Genomic DNA, 25,047 nt, shown 5'->3' with positions numbered 1-25,047 from the left:
AAGACCCACCAGTGCACCAAGACTAGGACCCAGTCACCTGGACACCTTTTTATCTATTCAAGGAGAGAATGCTTCGTGTTAATTGCAGGGAAAGTAGCTAAATGCAAGGTGTCACTGAACAATCAGAGGCCCTCCAGAATCATGGGCTTGGTCATGTTTTGTAAGGCAGGGTCAGCCTACCTCAGAAGAACTGATTGCCCCGTGGGGTAGGGTGGGTGGCACACACAGAAGGCAGCCCCCCGCCCCCAAGTACTTTTTTTTTTTTTAATAAATTTATTTATTTATTTTTGGCTGAGTTGGGTCTTTGTTGCTGCGCGTGGGCTTTCTCTAGTTGCAGCGAGCGGGGGCTACTCTTTGTTGCGGTTCTCGGGCTTCTCATTGTGGTGGCTTCTCTCTTTTTTTTTTAATAAATTTTATTTATTTATTTATTTATTTATTTATTTATTTATTTTGGCTGCGTTGGGTCTTTGTTGCTGCCCACAGGCTTTCTCTAGTTGTGGCGAGCGGGAGCTACTCTTCATTGCGGTGTGCAGGCTTCTCATTGCGGTGGCTTCTCTTGTTGCGGAGCACAGGTTCTAGGCACACGGGCTTCAGTAGCTGTGGCACGTGAGCTTAGTAGTTGTGGCACCCAGGCCCTAGAGCACAGGCTCAGTAGTTGTGGCACACGGGCTTAGTTGCTCCGCGGCATGTGGGATCTTCCCATACCAGGGCTCGAACCCATGTCCTCTGCATTGGCAGGCGGATTCTTAACCACTGCGCCACCAGGAAAGGCCCCCCAAGTACTTTTTTTTGTCTTTTGAATGCACAGAAATGGGCCTCCAGCCCTCACAAGTTCCTACTCTGCTACCGTTGACCACCCTTCTCTCCCCTAGAACCCTGTCATCCAACCCCTGCCCACTTGACCCCAGACTCAAAGTGTGGTCCTCGCACTACCTGCCTCAGAATCACCTGGATTGCAAGTTATAAATGTAGGTTTCCAGGATCCATTCCAGACCTTTGGCCTCTGCGTCTCTGGGGCAGGACTTTGGGACCAGCTTTTTCGGCAAACTGAGGTTGGCACACCCCATTATCCTCACCAGCGTCAGTGCCCAGGGCCAGTCGTGCTCGTGTTCACAGTGTCCATTCCCAGCTCTAGGAAGACAGCTGCCATTGCCTGAGCAGCAATGCTGACGCCCCACCTCCTCGGGAGCAGGAACACCATGGCTCCCACTCTGTTCTCCAGCTTGGAGAGTCTCTGTGTCTGACAGCAAGGGCTCATGCTCATCTCGTCCCCATGCGGCCGGGCTCTGCTATCAGCACGGGGCTGCCACAGTCAGGGCCAGCGCCTCTTGAGAGATGGCCAGCTGGGACGGCCACCGGGGACTGCTTCCTGTGGCCTGCTTCCCCGTTTATAGAAAGAGGAGTCCCCGTGGCCCAGGGTTTTGGGAAGCAGGTGTTGTCCCATTACTAACACCTGCTTCCCGGGCTCCAGCACTTGGGCAGCAGGCCCTTTGCAGCCCATGGCCTCTGCCTCTGTCCCTGCTGCTCCCTGGAGCACAGCTGGGCCCAACCACTCGCTCTGGGGCTTTCCCCCCTGTCCCCCTAGAGCCACACCTGTGCCTCAGGGTGCTTGCATACATGGGTGCTGAGCTGCCCCACGTTACCCAAGAAGGGTTTTGGGGGGGAATCACACTTGAGGCTTTAAGTGCCACTCAAAATATAGTGAGGCTACTTCTCCATGGAAACAAGTCTCTAAAGCACATCCATTTATGAAACAAAGAAGCTTTTGTTGGTGAGGATAACAGCATTTCTTCTTTCTGTGCTGCTCTGGCCACATATGTGTTGGTGTCTTCAGGTTTGGCCTGTCAGGTCCCTCCATGAGGGGATGCTGCTGTGCTACTTAATACTTCCTCAGCTGTGACTTCTGGCTCAGGAGATGCTGTATACTCTGCCCCACTCCCTGCCACTTACCACCTAATTCACCAGGGCACCTCCTCCCTCCTGTCTTTTTTTAAAACCATGTATTCATATTGCTAGTTTCATGTCAATTTCCCCATTTTAAAATGAATAAATTATTTTCTTCACATCTCTGCGAAGATGTTTCATACTACTTCTGCTTCCAAAAAAAGAAACAAAAACTCTTAAATTTCAAAAAGAAAGTGGGCAAGTACCTTGAGTATGTGAATCATTTTTATTCCTCATCAGAACGCTTCTCCCTACATTGATGTTACTGGACCATGATTCTGACTTTGAAAGAGGGGCTGGATTCCTGGCCCCTGCGATGGAGCTTTCTGTGTCCCAGACTGACAGGCTTGGCAGTTTATTCACTGCCTTTCCCTTCCACCCAAAGTAGTGCTTCCCATTGTTGACAGCATTTTTCTCTTTCCTATCTTCTCTGTCTGGCCTGTCCTTGTCTTGGTCATGTTTTTAAAATATGCAGCCATTTTTGGCAGGTCAGAACTAATATCAGGGCAGGGAGGACAAGTGTGTGATTTTAGGCCTGTGGTTTTTAGGGAGTCCAGGGTACCCCTTCACCTTTATATCTTCCTCATTCGGGTGCTTGACTCGTGTATTTTATTTGGAAATCAGACTTCTGAGCCAATCACATGCAGGTGGAAAGTGATTTGTTTTACTGCTGTTTACCTGAGTGAATGTCCTTAATGTTGTAAATATTTTATTGATATTTGTTAATTAACTTTCTTTTTTTTTTTTAAACAGGGTTTTTTATTTTTATTTATTTTTGACTGCGTTGGGTCTTCATTGTTGCGCGCGGGCTTTCTCTAGTTGAGGCGAGCGGGGGCTACTCTTCGTGGCGGTGCACGGGCTTCTCATTGCAATGGCTTCTCTTGTTGTGGAACGCGGGCTCTAGGCGCGAGGGCTTCAGTAGTTGTGGTGCGTGGGCTCAGTAGTTGTGGCTCGCGGCTCTAGAGCGCGGGCTCAGTAGTTGTGGCGCATGGGCTTTGTTGCTCTGCGGCATGTGGGATCTTCCCAGGCCAGGGCTCGAACCTGTGTCCCCTGCATTGGCAGGCTGATTCTTAATCAGTGTACCACCAGGGAAGCCCAAATTTCTTTTTTTTAAGATTTCTTTTTTAATTCTATTTTATTTTACTTTATTTTATTTATTTATTTTTGGCCACGCTGTGCGGCATGTGGGATCATAGTTCCCTGACCAGGGATGAAACCCACGCCCCCTGCAGTGGAAGTGCAGAGTCTTAACCACTGGGCCACTGGGGAAGTCCCTAATTAACTTTCAAGGGTAGCAAGAAAGGTGTTTTATTTGAAGAGTTTGGGGGGAAAGGAAGACTCATTGATTTGCATCATCAGTCCGACCCCAATTACTGTGGCAGAATCATTCCCCCTACTTAGTGTCATTCCTTCTTAACCAGAACCATCTGGGTGTATCAGAGTGAAATAGGGAAAATGGGCTCCTAATGTAGTTCAGCCTCCTTTAGGGGCCTAATGAAGGAAGTCTTATAAATACTTCTTAATTATCCTCCAGATTAATTAGCCGAAGTTGCTAGGTGCCCCTGTCCCAAAGTGCAGTCAACTCTTGGCCTGTCAGCTTCTCCATCCTTCTGGGGTAGTATGGCTTAGAGGGAAAGTGCTAGAGGTGAGCTGTAGGGAGTTAAGTCTTTCCCTTCACGAACGGGGTCCTCACCAGAGTAGGTGCACCCAGAACCCTGTCAAGGCTGCAGCACGCTCATGGAGACCCCTCCCCATGGCTTGTCAAACCTGTTACAGTACACCCTGTCCCACATTGAGCATAACAGATATGTAAGTATGCAGGAGTTGTGGTTGGCTAACTCTCCTGGTGATATGTTCTGTAGACATTTGAACATCAGCTTTGAAGCTTTGTGTTTGGATCCAGTAAGTTTTTTTCCATCTCAGTCATTTCTGTAGGTTCCTGAAGAGTTGAAGGGCCCTGGATTCTGCGCCTATGAGGCTGAATAAACAAAGGGCCCCAGGGGGCTTGAGAAGGAGGAGAGGGGGTGCCTGGACGGCTGCCTCACCATGAGGCTAGCAGATGCTGGGTGCTGGGGCAGCTCCTGGTTTCTGTGCTCCTCCTGGCTTCACACTGGCGTGATGCCCACCTGTCCTGGGGCCCAGATGGTGGGCAGTCAGGCTGGTGGGCAATGAGAGGAGGAGTTCCCAGAAATAGGTGCTGCTCTCGGGTAGAGGTCCACGTTCTTCCAATGATGAGACAGTCTCTTTCTTTCTTTTTTTAATATTTATTTATTTATTTGGTTGCACTGGGTCTTAGTTGTGGCTCACAGGCTCCTTAGTTGCGGCTCACAGGCTCCTTAGTTGCGGCTCGCTGGCTCCTTAGTTGCAGCAGGTGGGCTCCTTAGTTGCGGCATGCATGTGGGATCTAGTTCCCTGACCGGAGATCGAACCCGGGCCCCCTGCATTGGGAGCATGGAGTCTTAACCACTGCGCCACCAGGGAAGTCCCGAGACAGTGTCTTTCACCACCTTTTATCTCCTGCCTGCAATCTCTCCTCTCGGGTTTAAGCTCTGTTCTGTACGCAAAGCCCCTGAGGAGAAATGGAACTGGCCCAGGTTAGCTACTGTGGGCCATGGGTCATAAGGGAGCCAGTGGATGGGCCACCCTCGGGGCAGCTGAGTGCCCAGTTCAATCAGCTCTCACTGGGTAGGGGCTGGGCAGGGTGGCATGGTTCATCCGGAGTTGCCCCTTCAGTCTCAGAGGAGCTGCCCAAGGGCCTGTGATGTAACACCCAACTTGTGAGGGAATGTTCTAGTCCACCATTTACTTGTCTCATTACCTCCCTCCATCCAAAAATGTGTCCCTGTTGGCTCTACTGTCACCGTGCTGCCCTGGTCTGACCAATGCACTTGGCAGAGGCCACCTGGGTTCAGAGTGCTCAGTGGGAAGGGGACCTGAAAACCTGGCAACTCTCAGTCCTTTAATCTCATCCGCATCACAAACTGGGGCCTTGGAACGGGACTCTGATGCTGTCAGCGCAGTAAACAGTGACTAATTAAGACACGACTGCATTAGTCACGTTGGAGGTGACAACTGAGCAGCATGTTTCGGGTTCGTGTCTGAGAGATCCTGACACACTTTTCAATTATGTGGAACTAATAGTGTGCGGCTTCCATGCAGCCGTGTCGGGGGGGAGAGAAGGGGAGTCTGAAATGAAAGCCTGACTCACTGTGGCTCTTCACTCACTTCTCTGCACTGCTTTTTGAAAATCACAAAAGTTGTCACCGGGGAGCATGGCATCAGGGGGACCAGAGGGCATCTTTCAGAAGGAGAGTTATGAGACAACTCCGGGTGACACAGGAGCCTCGGTCCTTTCAGGAGGTGTGCGTCGTGAACCCCAGCGTTGACTAGCCCCAGCTTCCCCTGGGCTCAGGGCACACTCTCGTCCAGCCCTCATCAGGGACTGGCACGGCCAGGCAGGGAGAACCACGAGGACCCAGGAGAACCAAAACCCTTAGCCGTGAGGGAAACGGCAATGTTTTCCCCCACACGTAATCCCAACCAAACTAGGGAATGTTGCTAAAATAGCTTTCCTTTTTGTTTCCCCCAGGGCATTGACACAACAATTTTATGAATAAACCAGATTAGCACAGCGCAATTTTATGTTCTTGAGCTAGAGCTGAAGATTCCTTTCTTCCTCATATGGCTTGTGAAATCCCTAAGTGGCATCTCTCCAATGACAAGACGATGTTCTTGCAGGTGTGCAGATGTCCAGCTCTGGGGGGCAATAGAAGGGATAGAGCTACTTGCATTTTTTTTCTTTTTTCTTTAGTAAGCGGGAGTGACATCATACGGGGCTGATGGCAAGATGCCGTAGCGCACTGGCCACTCATCCTTGCCTCTTTTCAACTCTCCCTGCAGCAACCCTACAAACACATGGCTGAGAGCCAGGCTCTGGGGGAAGACCCCAGAGGTGTCCTGCCCGCGGCGTTCCTTCCATGTGCACCACCACCAGGGAAGTCCGCTTGCGTCCATGTCTGCCTTCTGAAGTACACGAACAGAGTTTTGCTTTCTAAGCGGCCCATGGTGTCGCATACATGGTTATACTCCAGCCTGGCTGCCCTTTTCTAACTCAATGGGTGACCTTGAACAAGCCTCCCTCGCTCTACCACCTGTGCCAGGTACCATCTACCTTTGGGCTCCGTTCCTCCCTCGGGTTAACAAGGGCTGGATTTGAGCTGTAGTGATGACATTGAGCCTGAGGAGATGGACGGACCATCCAGCTCCTACTCCAACTGGAGCAGCACCCTTTTTATCTGTTTTGAAAATTAAGGGTTAGTCTAAGAATTTGCTTGAAAAAAAGGTTCTTTTTGTTAAAAACAAAACCAAAAGACCCCACCAAGTTTGAAATCCACAATTTTGAATGTTTTAAACCTCCTCGCTGACCTTCCATGACTTTTTCTCCCACAATTCCTCTCCCACCTCAGTCTTTATCTCATCTTAAAGAATTTAAGGTAATTGTTTTGCACAGGCATTAGCACGCATAAGAAGTATTTGGGAGAAACAAATCTGGCCAAAAATTATGTTGCATTACAAAGAAAAAGTTGTCTGTACCCCATGGTCCCCTGTCTGTTGGTGGCCTTGACCCCAGGTGACACCACCAAGGAGTGGGAAGGCAGCTAACTTTGGCCACTCCATCACTTTGTAATCATAGGCAGGATATCTTGCCTCTCTGTGCCTCAGTTTCCTCATCTGTCAGTAGCCCACCTTGCATAGCCCAGGGAGGATGGAAGGAGAACAGAGGTAGGACAGGCAAATGCAGCTCTGAAAGCCTTGGAGAAAACAACCCATAACAAGACTCCCTACATGTCCTGTGTGTGCACCTCCCTGCCCGCTTTCTCTTCTGCTCCTCACCCTCAGCCAGTCCTCTCCTGATGCTGTCCACCCCACCCCCTCCCCAGCCCAAGCTCTGTTCTCCCCACCCTCGCTCCTATTAACCCACTCAAGGCCTGTTTATGGCTGGGCCAGCAAAGGAGCGAGAAGTGAGGACATTACAAATACTGGTGATTTAACCACTTTTCTTTAGCCCTGTCACCCCCAGAAGGCACTAAACCCCAAACATGTGGCATTAGTAAACACAGGACCCATCCCTTTTCCCCCGCTTCTGCCTGGTCTGGTTCTTTGGGTGCCCTCGGGAGCCCAGCACCACCTGCTATCCAGCCTCCAACCTCTCACCTCTCCGCCCCCTGGGCCCTCGCCCCCGTCAGGTTCAGTTGCTCATGCCCTTGACCCCATCACGCTCCTTTCCCTTTCTTCCAACAGCCCTATTTTCATTCTCCCTTGAGAATTAGGAAGGCAGGTTGTGTGTGGGTTCCAGAGAGGGTCTTGGAGGCAGACCCATCCCCACTTCAACCTTGAGCAAGATAGTTAATCTCTTTGAGCCTCAGTTTACGCATCTAAAACTGGGCATTAGAGCACTTGCCTCATAGGATGTGGCAAGGATTCCATGAGAGGATGGAGGGGCACTGAGCAGGGGGTGCCCTGCACCAGCCCGTTTGCTCTGTGAGTGGAATTATAAATCTGCTGAACAGAGAGCAACTGTGGCCCCTGGGAACATTTGTTTCACGCCTACCTGCTCCCTCCTTCCCACCTAAACCCAGTCCACAGACATGCATGTGGTTGAGTCTTTTTCCCTTCAGTGGCAACATTTCTTTCCCCTTTTCTTGGAGGCAGTGCTGCAGGTGAAGAGGAAACGAAAGATCCTTCTCAGCCCAGCTTGCCCGGAGGAGCTTAGAAGGTGAGGACATGGGTAATGGAGACTGCCCGAGGCCTTCTGACTCTTGGCCAACTCAGGTAGGCAAGCCTGGGGAAGCAAAGCCACAGCTTCCAGGGAGAGCCAGCAAATGACCTCTTTCAGGCTCAGCCTGAGTGGCCCCCCAGAGCAAGAGGGGATGCTTCCAAAGCTTGTTAAATGATTTTCAGCAATTTCAGAAATTACCTCAACTGGTAGTTTAAATTTCCCTGTAGCCTTAGATTAAAGCAGAAAGAAGAAAGACCCCAGGTGATAGAAGAGAATGTGGCTTTGTCCAAGGAGGGCCAGCTGCTGTCGGCAGCTTCTGAAGAAAATGGAAAGGTCTGCATTGGTCCTGCCATGTGGGTGGGCGGCCATGGGCACTGGCTCCCCTGACCTCAGCTTTAGGCCTGGGCCATGGTGACTGTGAGGACACTCCCGAAACTCCCCCCGCCACCAGCCTCGATCTCCAGTTTGCCAGTGTCCGCACCTTGAACCCACTCATCAAAGCTGATCTGAAACTTGTTGAGTTCTTCCTCCTCACCCTAAAAAAGACAACAAAAAACAACCATTGCCTCTGCCATCAGCCTCTCAGACTTAACCTCTATAAACTTCTATTTCGTTTGTTGTTTTTCCTTCTCTGGACTGGGATAAAGGATGCCAGGTTCAGACCAACCAGCTTTCCCCTTCCAGAAGCAGCTGGGAGGAAGAGAAAGGCCAGAACCTAGGGTGCCCAGAGGGTTCTGTCTTGAGTGCTACTATTAAGGTGGGATTTTCCTAAGAAAGGAAGTGTGTTCTGCCCACAGTTAGGACTCAAGGAGAGCAGGGAGACACCAGACATGTCTGGGTCTGGCGCCGCTCCTTGGGGAAGGAGTAAGGCTGTTGACCTTTGGTGTCTGGGTCATTTCTGAGCAGTGGGGGTCCATCAGGCCTTCCTCTTGCTCCTCTTCAAAAGGCTGTGACCTGGGTGTGCCACAGAGCCAGGTGCTCCAGTCCTCCCAACTCCCATCAGCTTCTGTGGGCCACTCCCCCGACTCTGCAAGATTTCTGGTTGTCTTTGCAGCTTGGGAGATGATGTTTTAGCTCCAGGGACCGGCTGTTGATACAGATAATCAACAGAGCCAGGGAGCCTGAAAATCACGCTCTAATTCCAGGCCTGCCGCTGTCTGTTCGTAAGATCCTCTTCTCCATCTACAAAAGGTTCTGATCCCTACTCACTGTTGCTCTAGGACCATGGTGGGGGCCAAGAAAAAGTCACCATGCAGCACTATTTGGGGCTGAGTGGAGAGTGGGAAAGCAGGTGGGCCTGTGTGCTCCGAGGCTGGAGCCTGGGCCTGCGTTCAGACAGGGGAGCTAGACCAGAGCAGAAATCATCAGAGTCTAAAATATCTCCGGGTATTGTTCTTCCTGGTAGCAAATGATCGTATCTCTAACAGCATTATGTATTTTAGGTATTTCTTATGTTAACTTATAAGTTGTAAATTATAAAGTATCCTGGGCAGCCAAGTGCCCTGTAGACAGTTAGAAACGCCCCATCCCGTCCATGGCCTCTTTTTACTTTGCATGTGGTGCACACATCTTGCCATGTATACACTGCCCTCTACATTGTTCTTTTTTACTACACGGTGTACCAGTTAAGTTGTCCCCAGTTTTCCCTACATTGTAAACCATGTGGTAGAGAATATCTTGACACAGAGACCTCTTCTGCACTTTGCCCACTGATGGAGCCTGAGAGCGCTCTTGCTGTATCAGAGCAGGGCCCTGCCTCTCGGCCCCAGCCTCACCCCAGAGGAAGCCCCGGGATGGAAGGAAGCCTCTCCAGGTCACACTGTGTTAATGACCAGCCAGCCTGGAGCCCAGACCCAGGACCTGCTAGCCAGTGGGCCATACCGCTCCTTTCACATGAAAGAGGCTTTGCACAATGCCAGGCACCCAGGCCATGCTCAGCAGTAACTGTCAGATCATGGCAGCCTGTCACTGGGTCATTCAGCCGACTGTCTTTCCCACTGCAGAAGCCGGGAAACTCCTGGAGGAGCAGTGGACCTTGGTGCCTCTGGTGAGCACAAGCCAGCAACGAGGACCCGACCCTCCAGGCTCCACTGCCTCCTTGGCTGCAGGTGGAGTGTGTCTGGCACAGGGAACTGCTTCCCAAGGTGTCAGGAAAGTCACTGATACCCCAGGCCTCCCCCTGGAGAATCTAACTAATCAGCCTGGCTGGATGGGGAACTTGGGAACTAAAGCTACCAGTAAACAGAAAGGAAACCACCCGCTGCTCCTGCTCCTCCCTCAGGGTGACGTGATCTCCTCAGGGAAGTGGCTTTGGGCCTTGTTTCCCTGCCCAGAGGCATAGGGTGCAGCCGGTTAGGCTCGAGGCCTTATTTGTGCAGCCTTCCTGGGCGCTTGGTGAGCCACCGGCCCATAGGTGGAGTCCATGGTCTTGACAAGGTCACTCCAAGCTCTCAGAGCTGAGTGTGGATCCCTGCTAGGCTGTCTCCCAACTCTGCCACCCTGGACGAGTTACTCTACCTCTCCAGCCTCAGCCTGCTTTCTATCTAAACTCTACCTATTTTTATTTTCAGTTTTTCTTTTGATCAAAAAAACACATGTACATAGTTTTAAAAGATAACCCCCAAAGGGCAGGTTCTGCTCCCCTCCAAGCTTCCTTCTCCTTGGCCCATTGTTTTAGTTCTTTTCGTCATTCCTTCTTCTGTTTCCCTTCATATTTCTAAGTAATTTGCATATAATGCTATTTCTTGATTGTTTTCACTTCAGAATATTGACCTCCTCGTATGGAAAAATGAGCTCTGATGGCCACCTCCCTGCACACTTACCTTCCCATCCTCTCAGTGTTATGATTTGGGGTAAATTGATATTCATGTTCACATGGTTAAAACTATAGAAACATTGTTCTCTGCTAAATCAAGTAGTATCCTATTTCCTTTCTACTACAATCCTCAGGCTATTAATGGTCTCGTTATTTCATTTGCTTTTTTAAAAATACTTTATGCTGTCCCCTACAAAATTATAAAATGCTGAGCAAACACTATAAAGCTCTTGGCAACACGACTAACCTCAGCAAGTATCACGGAGTCTGTGTTTTCCCTGGAGACTTTGCTCGGGGAGCCCCTCACCCCGCCTCCTCCACTCTCACGGTCCCATCTGTGGGCCCCTCCCTTCCCCAGAGGGAAAAGGCTCAGAGAAGTTAAGGAACTTTGCCCAACATCATAGCAGTAGTAAGATGGGGACAGAGATGCGGGCCTAGCCCAGGAGATGCAGTTACAGTCAAGAGCCACCACCCCCTCACCAGAGGATGCTGCAGCCCTGTGGGGCAGCGACCATGTAAACAGGACCACGTGGTGGGTTTAACCTGCAGCAGGATTGCATGTGGTGGGAATTCCCTGGCAGTCCAGTGGTTAGGACACTCATGGCACTTTCACTTCCATGGGCCCTTGTTCAGTCCCTGGTCGGGGAACTAAGATCGCACAAGCTGAGCAGTGCAGCCAAAAAAAAAAAAAAAAAAGGATTTAACGTGGGGCAGAGGCCTCAGCCCTGACTGCAGAGGGCAGAGGCGGGTCTCCCTGCTCATCCTGAGTGACCCTTCCTGGTAAGTTCCCCCGCATCCACGTCCGTCCCTGTCCCAGGAAGATTTGAGAACAGCCTGAGCCACAAGTCTGCCCGACAGCCAGGTCCACACGTTTCTCTGACTGCCCATGGCTACCTCCCGTTGAACAGGCTGAACCAGCCCTCACGCAACTGCCAGGCTGACACGTGCCTCCCAGGGCCACTGGCAACCCCCTTATCACAGAGAGGCCACTCTCCCACCACCCCAGGTCTCCTTCACTGGGGGACTGAGCTCTGACCCCAGCCCCCATGCTCTGCACTGGAGGCGACTCCTTTCCTTTGCTGGTCACAGTCAGCTAAGGTGAGCTCCTGGGAAAGCATGGTTCTGAGGGCCCCAGGGCGCCTGGTCATCCAGTTGTTCACACACAGGCAATTCCCAGCCAAGGCCGCCGAGTCCCTAAAGGCAGCGCACACCCCTGAAGGGGACAGAGAGCCTTCTGAGTCCAGAGCTCTTGCTGGAAACCCCTGTGCCTCACACAGAAGAGGCCTGTGCATGGTCTGGGGCCTCTGATGACCACCATCCACCCGCCCCTGAAGCTGCACACCAGGAGTGTTGTCAGACGGAGGCCAGACCGGTAGGGGATGCTGCCACTGGGCCAGGACCGCCCCTGGGACACAGGAGCTGGTGCAGGACATGTCTCGCTGGCCTCAGCCATCAGGAAGCAAGGAGTGGGCGTCAGAGGTACTTGGGAAACGGAAGATGCATAGATCTCTCCAAGCAGCCACATGCCTTCTAAACAGACAGCTCACCACGATTTAATCGGCAGCTCAAATTCAATCTGCTAAGTAGGGAAGAAGAAAGTGTGTGGTTGTCATGGCAACACCAAATTGCCCAGGACTGTTAGTCTCTCAGGTAGGAAAGGGAGGGGAGCAGAGCCCAGCCTCTGTTTCCTTGATGGGGATGTTCTGGGGAACAGGGGCCAGGCTGGACACACCTGCTTTCTTCCCACCACCCCAGCTTGCGGCTGAGGGCCTGAGCCGTGTGGTGTGGTGTAAAGGGGGCTGGCTGGCTCAGGGGCCTCACCCTGGGGTCTGGGGCCCAGGTTGGTCAGCCATGCGTGTTCCAGCCCCACGTCAGAGCAACTGGGACTTGGACCCCCCCTTTTCCTCTTACCCCCCAAATCCTATGACTTCCTAGCAGTGCTGTGCCCACAGGCCTGGTCATGGGCATGTGCACAGCTGGCCTTGCTGGCCTATCCTCTGAGTCCAGTCTGAATGACCAAGGGAACAACAGCCTCACCCAGAGAGTGCCAACCAGAGCCACACGAAGGAAGGTGTGGGGCTGATCCTTCCACTCACAAGTACACCGCACTGCCAGCCTGGCCCCCTTCTCTCCATCAGGAATGGGATGAAGCCATCTGATGGGTTGCCCCCTGTAATCTATGCCAAGCTGGGCCCAGGCCTGGGTGGGGGTGAGTGGTAGAGGAAGGGGCTGCTCAAGTGGAGGAGTTAAGCACTAGGAGCTTCGCCTGCCCTCATACCCACCTCCAAGGCCCTGCTGATCAGCTTCATGTCTATCTCTGTGGTCCCAGGGCCTGGTCCTAGGAGGTCCATGGACACTTAACGCATGAATGAATGAGTGAATAAATGAATGAATGAGTGGATGACGTATGGAGTGAGGACTGGGAGCAGAGGAACTGGAGAGGCCAGGTTGGGATGAGGAGCTTGGGGGAAGGCCTCAAAGGGAGGTGTTTGTCAGGCTCCCCATCCTCCAGTCTGCCCCAGCCCTGCGGCAGCTCCCGTCTTCCAGAGGGACCACTGAGGTCCCTGGCAGATGTGGCCCTGTCACTTGATCCCCCCTCAGAGAAGCAGGGACCCCAGGGCCCTTCCCCCAAGGCCGTTCTCACCTGGTGCCTGATGGGGACTGCCTCCCTGGGACCCCACAGACCTGACTGCTTTTGCTACACGGTCTGTGGGTTCTTCCGCTGTCTAATTAGTGCTAATTGGGAGCAGGAAGTGTGTGCGTGAGTGGGGATTCATGGGGGTGTGTGTGCCTGGAGCTCGGATGTCCTTGTCAGAACCTAGAGGCTTCTTGGGACGGACCCTTGCCCAGAGCCACGGGGTCTCCGTGGGGCCTCGGTGGGACTGACTGGGCATCGTGTGCGCTGAGTGCTTCTCTGCAGAGGCCTGTGCTGTCACTGGCCACCTCCTACCCTGGGCGCCAGCTGCCCCAGGACCAGGCAGGCCCACTTTGTTCATGTGAATCCTCAGCGCCTCGCACAGAGCCACAACTCTTTGCATTTCAGACTCCAGGAATGAAGGGAAGAGGCCTCCGGGGCTGGCAGGAGAGACATGGAGGGCCTGGGGGAATGACCCGGTCCCAGGCTCAGCTCATGGTTCGGTAAAGGCAAGGAAAGACTTGCTTATCTGATGGGTTCACACTTGGGCCTCCCTTGAGGGACAGAGGATGCAGAGGCTCTCCCTAGAGAGGCGGGACTTCCCCTTAGTTTTCCCTCCTTCCCCAGTCCCCACCTCCTTTCACTTGGGGCACAGATGGGGGTGTCCAGAAGCAAAGCAGCTTTTGTGTCAAGCCCTAGGCTAAGTTCTCAGCTCCTGTGGTGCTCCCCCCATCCATAGGCACTGGTCACAGCCTGATGACAAGCTGCAATGGGGGAAGCAGGGGTGCGGGCATGTGGGGAGCCTGGGCAGAAGCATGTGCCCCATTCCAGAGCTAAGGCTCTCCCTGCTTCCTGTATTGCTTGTATTGACCATGGTCCGTGAGTACCCTCATCCTGGGCACAGTCAGGCCTCCCTCTTAGTGGACCCAGACCCTGTGACCCTAGGACCCTAGGACCACCAAGAGCCCGGAAGCAGGGCCCTCAGGGCTCAAAGGTGCTCAGAGATTAAAATAGCTGAGCCAGCTCCTAGGACCAGCCTCAGTTTCAGCCACTGTAAAACAGACTTGTTCCTGTGAAGCCGGCACTGGAGAAGGTAGAGCGGGCAGTGGCTTCCTCTGAGGCCTGGGATCCAAGAGGAGAGGCCTGACCGCCGGCGGCCACTAGAGGGCAGGACCCTCCCGTGTGTTTCCTCCAAAGGGCTGGTGAGCAGGGTGGTGGGAGACAATGGCAAGGCAGGCCCTGGACACAGTTGCCAAATGCTGAATGGCTGCTAGTCAGGTCCAGCAGAGGCTGGGGCACTGACCAGAAGTCCACCTGGGCCCTACACCCCACAAGCCCTCACTGAGCCTTTAGGCTTTCCCCTCCTGAGCCTGCTCAGCGCCTCGCCTCCCCTTCTTAGACTATCAGCGGCAGAGGAGCAATTGGAACTGGCTCTTCAGCCTCCTCTGGGGACACTGAGGACACTGAGGCAGGTAGGAACTCAGCTGGCCACACCCCATGCGTTGGCTTGGAGTAGACCAAGGGCAGACCGTGACCCAGGCACTCACAAAGACTCCGTGGGGTCAGAGTTGTTGGGATCATGCTGCTTCGGCAGATGAGGAAACTGAGGCTCAGAGGGGCTTTTGTCTGCCCGAGGTACACCAGCAATGGTGGTACAGGGATTCCAGCCCGGGCAGGGGGACGGCAGAGCCTGTGTTTGAGCTACCACACAGCATTGCCATCACACATGCAGAGACACCCTCCCATGACCCTCCCAGACATGAATGCATGTGTGCCCATAGGGCCCTGGTAGCTAGCTGCAGCAAGCACGGGGTGTCTCTGCACCCTGCCTCTCCCAGCCAGAGGCTTCTGCCTCATCCGGGCCTGGCCGGTAGCGAGGCCCAGGAGCGCTGCCTCACGGGTACAGGCTCATTGAGGATGCCCACCCCACCCCTGGGCAGGAGGAGCTGTGTGAGAAGCTGTCCATGCTGTGACCATGCCTCCTTCATGGCCCCTTGGCGCTAGTGGGGAAGTGGGTGCCAATTAAGGGAGCAGATGGTGGCCCTGTCCACCTCATGAGGCTGTGCTTGCAGCCACGGGAGTCAAGGACCTGCATTTGAGCCCTTGCTTGGCCTTGTTCCTCCAACCAGGCTTGGAGCTCTTTGCCCAGGGTGGGGAGTGGGGAGTTCCTGACCCAGGCCGCCCTACTTCTGCCCTTTCCCAGAGAGGGCGGAGGCCATGGAGCTGCTGGGTATCATATTTCCGGTGAGGGCCTGAGCAGTTAGAGGCTGAGTCCAGCTGTTCCAATACTGCCTTGGAGCAGTAGAGAATGAGGGTGTCTTGGGGGCCTGTTTCTGGAGCTCTGGTCTGAACTGAGCTGTAGCTCATACAGCTGATTTGCATGGAGATCCCCCACTGGGCTGCTGGGCTGAAGTGGTGGGCCCTGTTAAGGGCTGGGGTATGGTTGGGGAGGTAGCCCTGTTGCCAGATCTTTCTCTATGGCCCAGTTGGCCTCCTGGTGTGTTGAGACCTGTGAGCATCAGGCACGCCTGGGAGGGCAGCTCCGCAGGCAGGCCCGAACAGGGTACTTGGGGGAGCCCTGTCTTCCAGCCAAGTATCTGGGGAACAAACCCCACAGACTTCAGAGTGCACCTCCAATAGTGCTAGGGTCCTGTCAACAGCTCCAGTGACCATAGGATTCAGTGCACCCATTTTACAGATGGGGACCCCCAGACTCCGGCCACACCACCCCTTCACCAATAGCTTCTTCACTGGTCTCCTTGACTTCAGTTCTCTCTTTTCCTTCCTTGTTTTCAATTAAAACAATTTTTTTAACTTTTAAAATTAGTTTTTATTACATAAGAAGTACATGAAAACATCCTCATTTTTAAAATGTAATACAGTAAGATTAAATTGAAAGGCTCCCTTGGCCTTGTTCTTCACAAGCTCAGAGTTCACAAGGGTTAGGAGTTTGATATTGCTCTGTAAAATGAGAATAATTATACTTCTGCTACCCAAGCAACAGATTTATTGTATAAAAAAAAAGAAAGTGCTTTAGGAGCATGTGTGTTTAACACATACAGATGATTTATCAAATGTCCTGTGACTGTGAAATGCTTGTGTCCCAGTGGCAGTGCTCAGCTGTGCTAATGCCCTGGCCCTGCAGGCAGCCCATCCCATGATGACACTGCCACCCACGCCCTGACTTCCTATCTCTGTCCCCTTATTTTGGCTTCAAGACTCAATCCTTTTCCTTTAAAAGCTCACATCTCAAACTATTTTCAGAGTTTATTTTCTCCTTTCTCCCAACCCCCCCACAATAAGATTTGGGTTGGGATGGGGACAGGTAGGGACGTGGGGGAAGCCAAGCAGGGCAGGAAATGTCTAGCAGAACACCCCTCCCAGACTGTAGACCCAGGTGCTTCTGCACAGCCTGTGCGTCTGGCAAAGCCTGTGCTCCTGTGGACACGCAGCACCCCAAAACCAGCCATGTCCCCCTCCCCCTCCTCAGTCATTGTAATTGCAGCAGAGGACGTGCACTATATAGATGTCCCATGGGCTTATCTGTTCCTCTGTTCCTGGACGTCTAGGCTGTTTCCAGTGGGGTGCTATTCCAGACTGCCACAATGGACACCCCTGTGCACATCTCCTCTGGGGTCTTTCAGAGATGCTGAGAAGTGAACTCGCTGAGCTGAGAGGCAGGTGCTAAATCACCCTCCAGGGACTTCCCTGGCAGTCCAGTGGTTAAGATTCCGCGCTCCCAATGCAGGAGGCATGGGTTTGATCCCTGGTTGGGGTACAAAGATTCAGCATGCCACACAGTGAGCCTAAAAAAAAAGAAAAAAAAAAAAATCACCCTCCAAACTCTTGAGCTCATACCCAGGATCAGAGGGCTTGTTGCACTTTGTTCCACTAACACTTTGCCAAAACATCTCCTTTCAATGTGAATTTCTTTCATTACTCATCTTATATGTTACTTATTAATTAATTAATTTATTTATATTGTATATATTTAAGATGTATAACTTTACATCTTAAAGGCAGGAGCTGTCTGGTGAGGCCTCTCCTGAAGCAGAGCCCTGACCTCAGCTCCTTCTCCAAGGCCGGGAGACTTGGAGATTGAGGTCAGCGGCCTGCTGGGCCCTCTCCTCCAGGCTGGATCTGAACTACACCCTGGCCCCAGGTTTCTTCCTGACATCTGACAGCAGGGCTGGCTGGAGGTGTAGCTGACATGGTCCCTGCTCAGGCTCAATCTAACTAGGGGGGAACTGCCCCAAAGCAACTCACTTAGAAAAGATTGACCTTTCCTGGATTTCTCAATCTGAATGAGCAAATCCCAATCTGTCTCGGCCTTCACTTTCTGCTTCTAGAAAATGGGGTGAAGGAGGACCCAGAATAGGAGATTAAGAAGCAATGGACAGGCAGGTGCTTTGGGTAGCGGGAAGATAGGGTCCGGGTCCTGGGAGCTCAGTGTGGATTCTAGCATCTGCCAGGCCAGGTGCTGGGAGAGGTTGAAGTGTCAAGTTTGGGGCTCTCCTGGGCCTGTCTCAGATGTTTCTCCCAGCCCTTCCTGAGCTCACCGTGCCTTTTCTATGCCCACTCCCCCCGCATCCCACCAAACAGCACTGAGGATTTGCTGGCCAGTAGCCACCAAGAGCTCCAGGGAAATAGAGAGCAAGCCCATTTGATGATGGAAATGGGCTTTCAATAATGCGCATTCTTGGGATGCCCTGGGCTTGCTTCCCTCTGACCAAAGGAGACCCCACCTGGGAGAGGGTGAGGAGAGGGTAGGGAGAGAGGGAGTGCAGGGGGCAGGGGCCGGACTGGGCTTTCTGCCTGGCTGCAGTGCTTTGGGGTTATGTTGAGTGTCTGGGTGGACGATCACAGGCAGGTGACTTTTCTCTGAGCTCCTGTGTCATCATCTGTAAAGTAGGCAGAATACTACCTGCCACACAGTGTTGTGGTGAGAATTGAATGAATCCACACATGGACAGACCATCTAGCCAAGGGCTGCACACATTTGAAATGGACCACAAGCAATCGCTGATCAGACATTGCCCAGTGTTTAGTGGACACCCAATAAATGGTGACTGTTACCATGGCGGCAATAGTTTATGTGCCCATGGCCGCAGGCACCTGTGCACGTCTATAAGTCCACGCCTGTTGCCAGGGATCCTCCCGGGATGTGTGTGAATGAGTGTGTGTGTGGTATGTGTTTCCGCATGTGGACAACCATGTCTTGCCACAGGTGTGGGTGTGGGCCCCCTGGGGTCATTTCTTCTGCAGAACCAGTGCTCAGAAGGTAACAAGTAGGGGACAGTCTGAGGAAGGGCTGGTGCTTGGATGGAAAAAGGAGTGGACAGGCTGAGCATGGGGAGAAGACAGGGCAGGAAAAAACAAAGATGAGATTAGTCTATATTGGGTGCACTGGCTAAGGTCTGTTAAGGTCAATCCCTGTCACCCTCTGCACCAGGGCTACCCCTTAGGAGAGGCTTGGGCTGGGCCCCTCCTTCCCAGCAAGGTTGGCTACAGCTGACTTTATGCCCCACCCCAGCCAGGCAGTCCTGGGGCCTCAGAAAAGCCCAGAGTCTAGTGGTGACAGGTGGCCCAGCTGACTTGAGGGCATGATGTGGCCTGTCCAGTTGTGATCTGCCTCCAAGCCCTCCATGCTGTAAACTGCCACTGACATGTGTATGATCTCATTCACCAGCCAGTGCACTCAACATTCGGTTGAGACCAGAACCAGGAAGATCAATTCCCAGCCAGGCTCCTGCAGGATGGGTTGGATGAAGGGAGCGCTAGGGCGCACACACAGGGCCTCTGCCTGCTTCTCTGCAGCACCCCTCCCCCAGAGGCTCCTCATTTCGGAGTGCATCCTAGAGGCTTATTTTTCCTATCGAGGAATAAGTTACAGTCAGTAAAAAGCACTAATCAGGACTGTACAACCCGATAACTCTCATGCAGATGGACACCCATGTAACCATGACCAGAGCAAGGTTCATCATCCCAGAAAATTTCCTGTGTGCCATCCCAGTCTCTAGCACCTACCCAGGAAGTAATTGCTACTCTGACCTCTATCATCAGAAATTAGTTTTGCTGTCCTAGAACATCAAGTAAATGTAGTCATACAGCATTTTTTTTACATCCAGCTTCTTTTGGTCAGAATGATGTCTTTTAGATTTGCCCATGTTGCTTTGTCTAGCATTTGTTCATTCCTTTTTATCACTGAGTAGTATTCCATTGTATAAATATACCACAATTTACCTATTCTTCTGTTGATGGGCCTCTGGGTTGTTCCAGTTTTCAGTTATTATGAATAAAGCTACTCTGAATATTCTTGTGCAAGTCTCTGTGTGTGGGTGTGTTTTTACTTCTCTTGGGTAAATTTAACCTAAGAGTGGAGAAACTGGATCACAGGGTAAGTGTGTGTTTAATTTTATAGGAAACTGACAATAGCAATGAATGTGAGTTCCAGTTGTTCTTCATCCTTGGAAGTCCCTCTGTTTCAGACCCTCGGTTGCCTCAAAGAGCCCACCCCATTTCCCATCTGGAAGTGAGCCTGGCTGCTAGAGGTGGCAGGCATCCTCCAGGAACCCAGAGTCCTGCTACAATGGAGAATCTGGCTGATGTGGGAGACTACAAGTTGGGCACCACAGAAGACCTTTACTTGCATGCTTTTACTTAATCCTCTGGTTGCTGGGGTCCCACCAAGAACAGTGCACAAGACATTTGCTGTCTGCAGAGAGCCTGCCCCCACCTGCCAAGTCTGCTTCTCCCCAGCAGTGCCTCCTGGCTGTCATATTGAATCTATCAGAGGACCCAGCACAAAGGTGCTGGGAGGGTCTATAGAGTCTCTCCTCCTCCCCTACCTGCACAGAGGAAAAGCCAGGCCCTGGGAGAGAAGGGACAAGCAGACTCAGGTTTTCTGCTCCCAGCTCAGGAGAGGAAATCAGGCCTCCTTCCTTGGAGAGAGGCCCTTTCTAGGACCCCCTTTCATTGAACCAACGCTAGGGAGGACTTTACTCAACTGGGAGCACTTCTGGGTTGGCCATTTAATAGATCTATCTGTGCACCTCAGTCCCACCTGTGCAGGCACACAGCTGGCATCAGTGAGAGGAAGCACGCATGAATGATTTAGTCTGGCTCTGCTGCTTGGAAAACTCCTTATCTGAAATATTCACAATCGTGTTCACAGCCCAATCCCAAATCTTAGAGCTGAAAGAACCTCTAGACATCTTTGAGTGCATTGCTCTGCTTTCAACAGCCCAAATGTTACTAGCCAGATTATAAGGATAAAATAAGTGATATCAGGAAGTTAAAAGTGACTGTCTCAGGTTTTGTGCTCCAGAACTGACTGAAGACAGTGGAGAATGGAAATTTGAGGACTTAGGAGCAAGACCCAACAGGAATGAAGATCACACATCTCAGGACTTATAAAGTAAGTAATGAGAAAATTAGAATTCAATTGGCTACACTTCATTTTGTACAAAGCTACTGGGTAAAGCAAGGTCCATTGGCATTGTCTCTGATTTTGTCTGTATTATGCAGAAATCTCTTTCCTCCCAAATCCACCCAGCGCTGACAAGCAGGGAAACAAGTTGGGGGCCTAGAAGTGGCACCACACATTTGGCTGGAAGCCCCGCCAGGTAACTGTGAGGCTCTTGTTTATCAGGGAGATTAAGCTTCCCTGTTGCTATAACAGGCATCAAACAAACATAATGAATGTCCGTGTTAACATGTTATAGATTCATACCAATATCCTAATAGTTATTGAATGTAAGCTATACCTTTTTTTTTTTTTTTAATTATTATTTATTTATTTATTTTTGGCTGTGTTGGGTGTTCGTTTCTGTGCGAGGGCTTTCTCTAGTTGCGGCGAGCGGGGGCTACTCTTCATCGCGGTGCGCGGGCCTCTCACTATCGTGGCCTCTCTTATTGCGGAGCACAGGCTCCAGACGCGCAGGCTCAGTAGTTGCGGCTCACGGGCCCAGCCGCTCCGCGGCATGTGGGATCTTCCCAGACCAGGGCTCGAACCCGTGTCTCCTGCATTGGCAGGCAGATTCCCAACCACTGCGCCACCAGGGAGGCCCTGTAAGCTATACCTTAATAAAAAAGGAAAAATGGCAGCATGGGAAGAGGCAGGGAGTGCGATGGAGGGCATGGGACAGGTGGGGACTGTGGTCTCCAGTCATGGCAAGCAGGCAGGGGATGGAGAAAGGACTCCGAGCATCAAAGGGATGCAGGCTGCACTTGCCCAAGCCCAGCAGGTGGCTTTGGGGAGAGGCTGGGAGGGTCCGCTGTCATGTCACCCTTTACTCTTTCCTCTCCTGGTGGGCTTACCCTGCTAACTCCCTTCCAAGGGCCCAACGGCCAGCTCTCTTCATGAACCTCCCACCTCTGACCCTTCAGGAGGCCATGACAGGCTTGGAGAATGTTCTGTGCCTGAGTTGGCCCTACTCTCTACTCCCTCCTGGCTCCTGGGCTGCAAGCAGCCAAATACAGGAGCCCTTGGCCAGCATAGTGAGCCTTGGTGTCCTGATTGCAAATGCCAGCTCCTCAGCCCCAACTTGACCTCCAGGTCTTGGAAGTGACCTCTCTGGGGTCAAGCCTGAGTGACTGCTTCTTTTTAATGTGGTTTTCAGAACAGGTGGGTAGAGGACCACAGGGAATGGGGACTAAATGTCCCATCAAAGACATACACATCAGATAAAAGTGTGTATGTGTATTTAGGTATTTACATATATATGTATGTGTGTGATATATATATGCTTTTTAATGTGTATGACTGTTGACGGGACATTTATTATATATATTCAAAATATTTAATACATGTTATATTAATTACATTGTATTATATACTATAAATTATATTTTCATTTACATATTACATATTACACATTTCATATTACACATACATATCCCTATACATTTAGTATTTCATATTGTTTTATTATATATTTTCATAGATCATATGTTATATTACTAATTAATAATTATGAATATTTCTAGTACATTATATTTAATATATTACATAATATATATGCTGTTAACAAAGAGGAATGAAAACACACATCCGCAGAAAGACTTACATATGAATGTTCATAACAGCGTTATTCATAATAGCTCTAAATTGGAAAGAACCCAAGTGCCCATCAACAAGGGAACGGATAAACAAATAGTGATATATCCATACAATGGAATACTATTCAGTAAGAAAAAGGAATGAGCTACTGTTACATGCAACAGCATGGAGGGATCTCAAAATCATTAAGTTGTATGAGAGAAGACAGGCAAAAAAAGAGTACCGACTATTTAATTCCATTTATATAAAATTCTAGAAAATGCAATCTAAACTGTAGTGACAAAAGCACATCAGTGGCTGCCTGGGCATGTTGGCAGAGAGAGGGATGAATTGCAAAGAGATGTGAAGAAACTTTTGTGGGTGATGAAAATATTTGTTTTCTTTATTGTCATGATGGTTTCATAGGTATATTCATATGTCAAAACTAATCGGATTATAAAATTAAATATGTATAGTTTATTGTACTTCAATTATACTTCAGCAGTGTAAAAAAAGAAGCATTTTTAATCCCATTCCTTTTTTTAACAATATTATTTTTAATGTATATTTCTTTAATATTAAAAATAATCTTTAATATAATAGTTTGTGAGGGCCAAAATGATTATACTCCTTTGATAAATAAAATGAAAATTATATTAAAGTAGTATTTATCTTACCTTTACTTCTTCCTTTTAAAATTTCTATATATTGTGTATGTTTTATAATGCATGTAATATTTTACTAGATATAATAGTATGTGTGTATAAAATAATGATTTAAACATAAATAAACATACTGGAGGGTGTATGCTCAAAAATTCACCGATACGGGTACAATATTTTGAAGACCAGTAGAAAAGAGAGGTGCTGAATCTTCATTCCTTGGGCATTCTGTGTGATTAAAATAATACTATCTAACCTGAAATAAAGGAGTGGTTGACCATCAGAGGAAAAGGGAATAATCTTCTGATACATGCAACAATGTGGATGCATCTCAAAAACAGACACAAAAAGGTATTACTCTATGATGAATTTTTTAAAAACAGACAACACTAACTATGAAGATAGAAATCAGGTCAATGTTGCCGCAACTAAGACCCGATGCAGCCAAATAAATTAAAAAAAAAAAAAAAAATCAGATCAGTGGTTGCCTGTGGGCAAGGGAGTCACTGGAAGGGGATGGAAGGAACTTTCTGGGTGATGGAATGCTCTGTATCTTGATTGTGGTCGTGGTTACCTCTGTCAATACTCAGAGACTGCACGCTTATAAAATGGGTGCATTTTACTCTATGCAAATTACCCCCCCCCCAAAAAAAAGAGTATTGTAAAAAAACCTCACTGTGCAGGTCAAGTAAAGTACCACCTGGGGCCACATTTGATCCAAGGGCTACAGGCTTGTGTCCTCGGAACAAGTCAATGCAGACTTCTCTCATACAACTTTTAAATGGAGTTATTACTCATATACCATAAAATTCACCCTTTTAAAGTGTACAGTTCTGCAGTTTTTAGTATATCATGAAGTTGTGCAACCATCACCGTATCTAATTTTTGAACATTTCACCACCCCAAAGATAAACGCCAGCCTTGTTTTCCCTGCATTGCTGAGTGTTCTTGGTCACCAGTTCTGTGCCCTTAAACTCTTGCTAGCAGATAAGAAGTTGAAGGGGCAAAAAGGCTTAGGAAAATTGCATGGCCCAATAATATAAAATTGAGAACATTGCGCCCATTAATTTTGTTTTCCTCCATGAATTGGGAAAAGAGAGCTGTGGAGGTAGAGGGGGATCCCTGGGAATGAATTGTGCATAGCCCTGGGCTCGTGATACTCAAGGATGGAAATGGGGTCTGGTGAGCCTGTGCTTTTCCCAAGGTAGGTGACTGGGGAAAAGCAAGCTAAGTGCCCTAGGTAGACAGAGAAGGAAGTGGAGAGATCTTGGGAGGCCTCCTGCAGGAAGTGGCTTTGGACCAGGCCAATTATTATAATTCTGTTGTGCTTCGCAGTTTGCAAAGAGTGTTTATGAACATTACTGCCTTGGATTCTCAGGACCCAGCAAGATAGGTGGCTTTATCCCCATTTTTATAGAGATGAGGAAACTGAGGCCCAGAGAGATGAAGTGTCCCATAAAGGAGGTCTTATTGGGGAATTCCCTGGCGGTACAGTGGTTAGGACTCCGTGCTTCCACTGCTAGGGACCCGGGTTCGATCCCTAGTTGGGGAACTAGGATCCTGCAAGCCGTGCGGCGTGGCCAAAAATGAATAAATAAATAAAAATAAATACATTAAATTAAATTTTTTAAAAAGGAGGTCTCATAAATAAACAGTGACTAAATCTGGACTTGACCCCCAAGCTGTGTGCCTCCAAGCACACTGCTTTTTCCCTTACAACACAGCATAGGAGAGAGGGATGCCTGGCGGGGTGAAATTGCAGGAGCCAAGACGTGGAGGTGGAGCCGGGCAGGTGTTGAAGGGACACGTGACAGTGGCCTGTGCCCCTAGGGCAGCAGGGCCAGCATAGTGAACTGGGCTTCAATGGAGAGTAGCATGGTGTGAGCAGGGACTCTTTGGTGGTGATCTACTTGATCCTTTGCATGATTAGCCCCAGGGCATCATCATGTGACTTGCTTCCCTTGGGCTGACTGAAGGGTGCTGGCTGGTCAGTGGCAATGGAGGGCTGCTGACAGCAGGGCCTGGGAGGCTGCAGAACTTTAAGTTCTTCTTGGGTGGAAAATGGGCCCACGTCCTGGCTGAGGGCTCTGTGGGTCCCCAGAGTCCAGGCCTGGCCCTCATGCTCTCATTCAGAACAAGGCCCTGAGTTGACACCACCTGCAGAGTAGGACT

This window comes from Eubalaena glacialis, chromosome 7, assembly GCF_028564815.1.
Source record: "Eubalaena glacialis isolate mEubGla1 chromosome 7, mEubGla1.1.hap2.+ XY, whole genome shotgun sequence".
Classification (NCBI taxonomy): domain Eukaryota; kingdom Metazoa; phylum Chordata; class Mammalia; order Artiodactyla; family Balaenidae; genus Eubalaena; species Eubalaena glacialis.
This window is presented reverse-complemented; position numbering follows the sequence as displayed.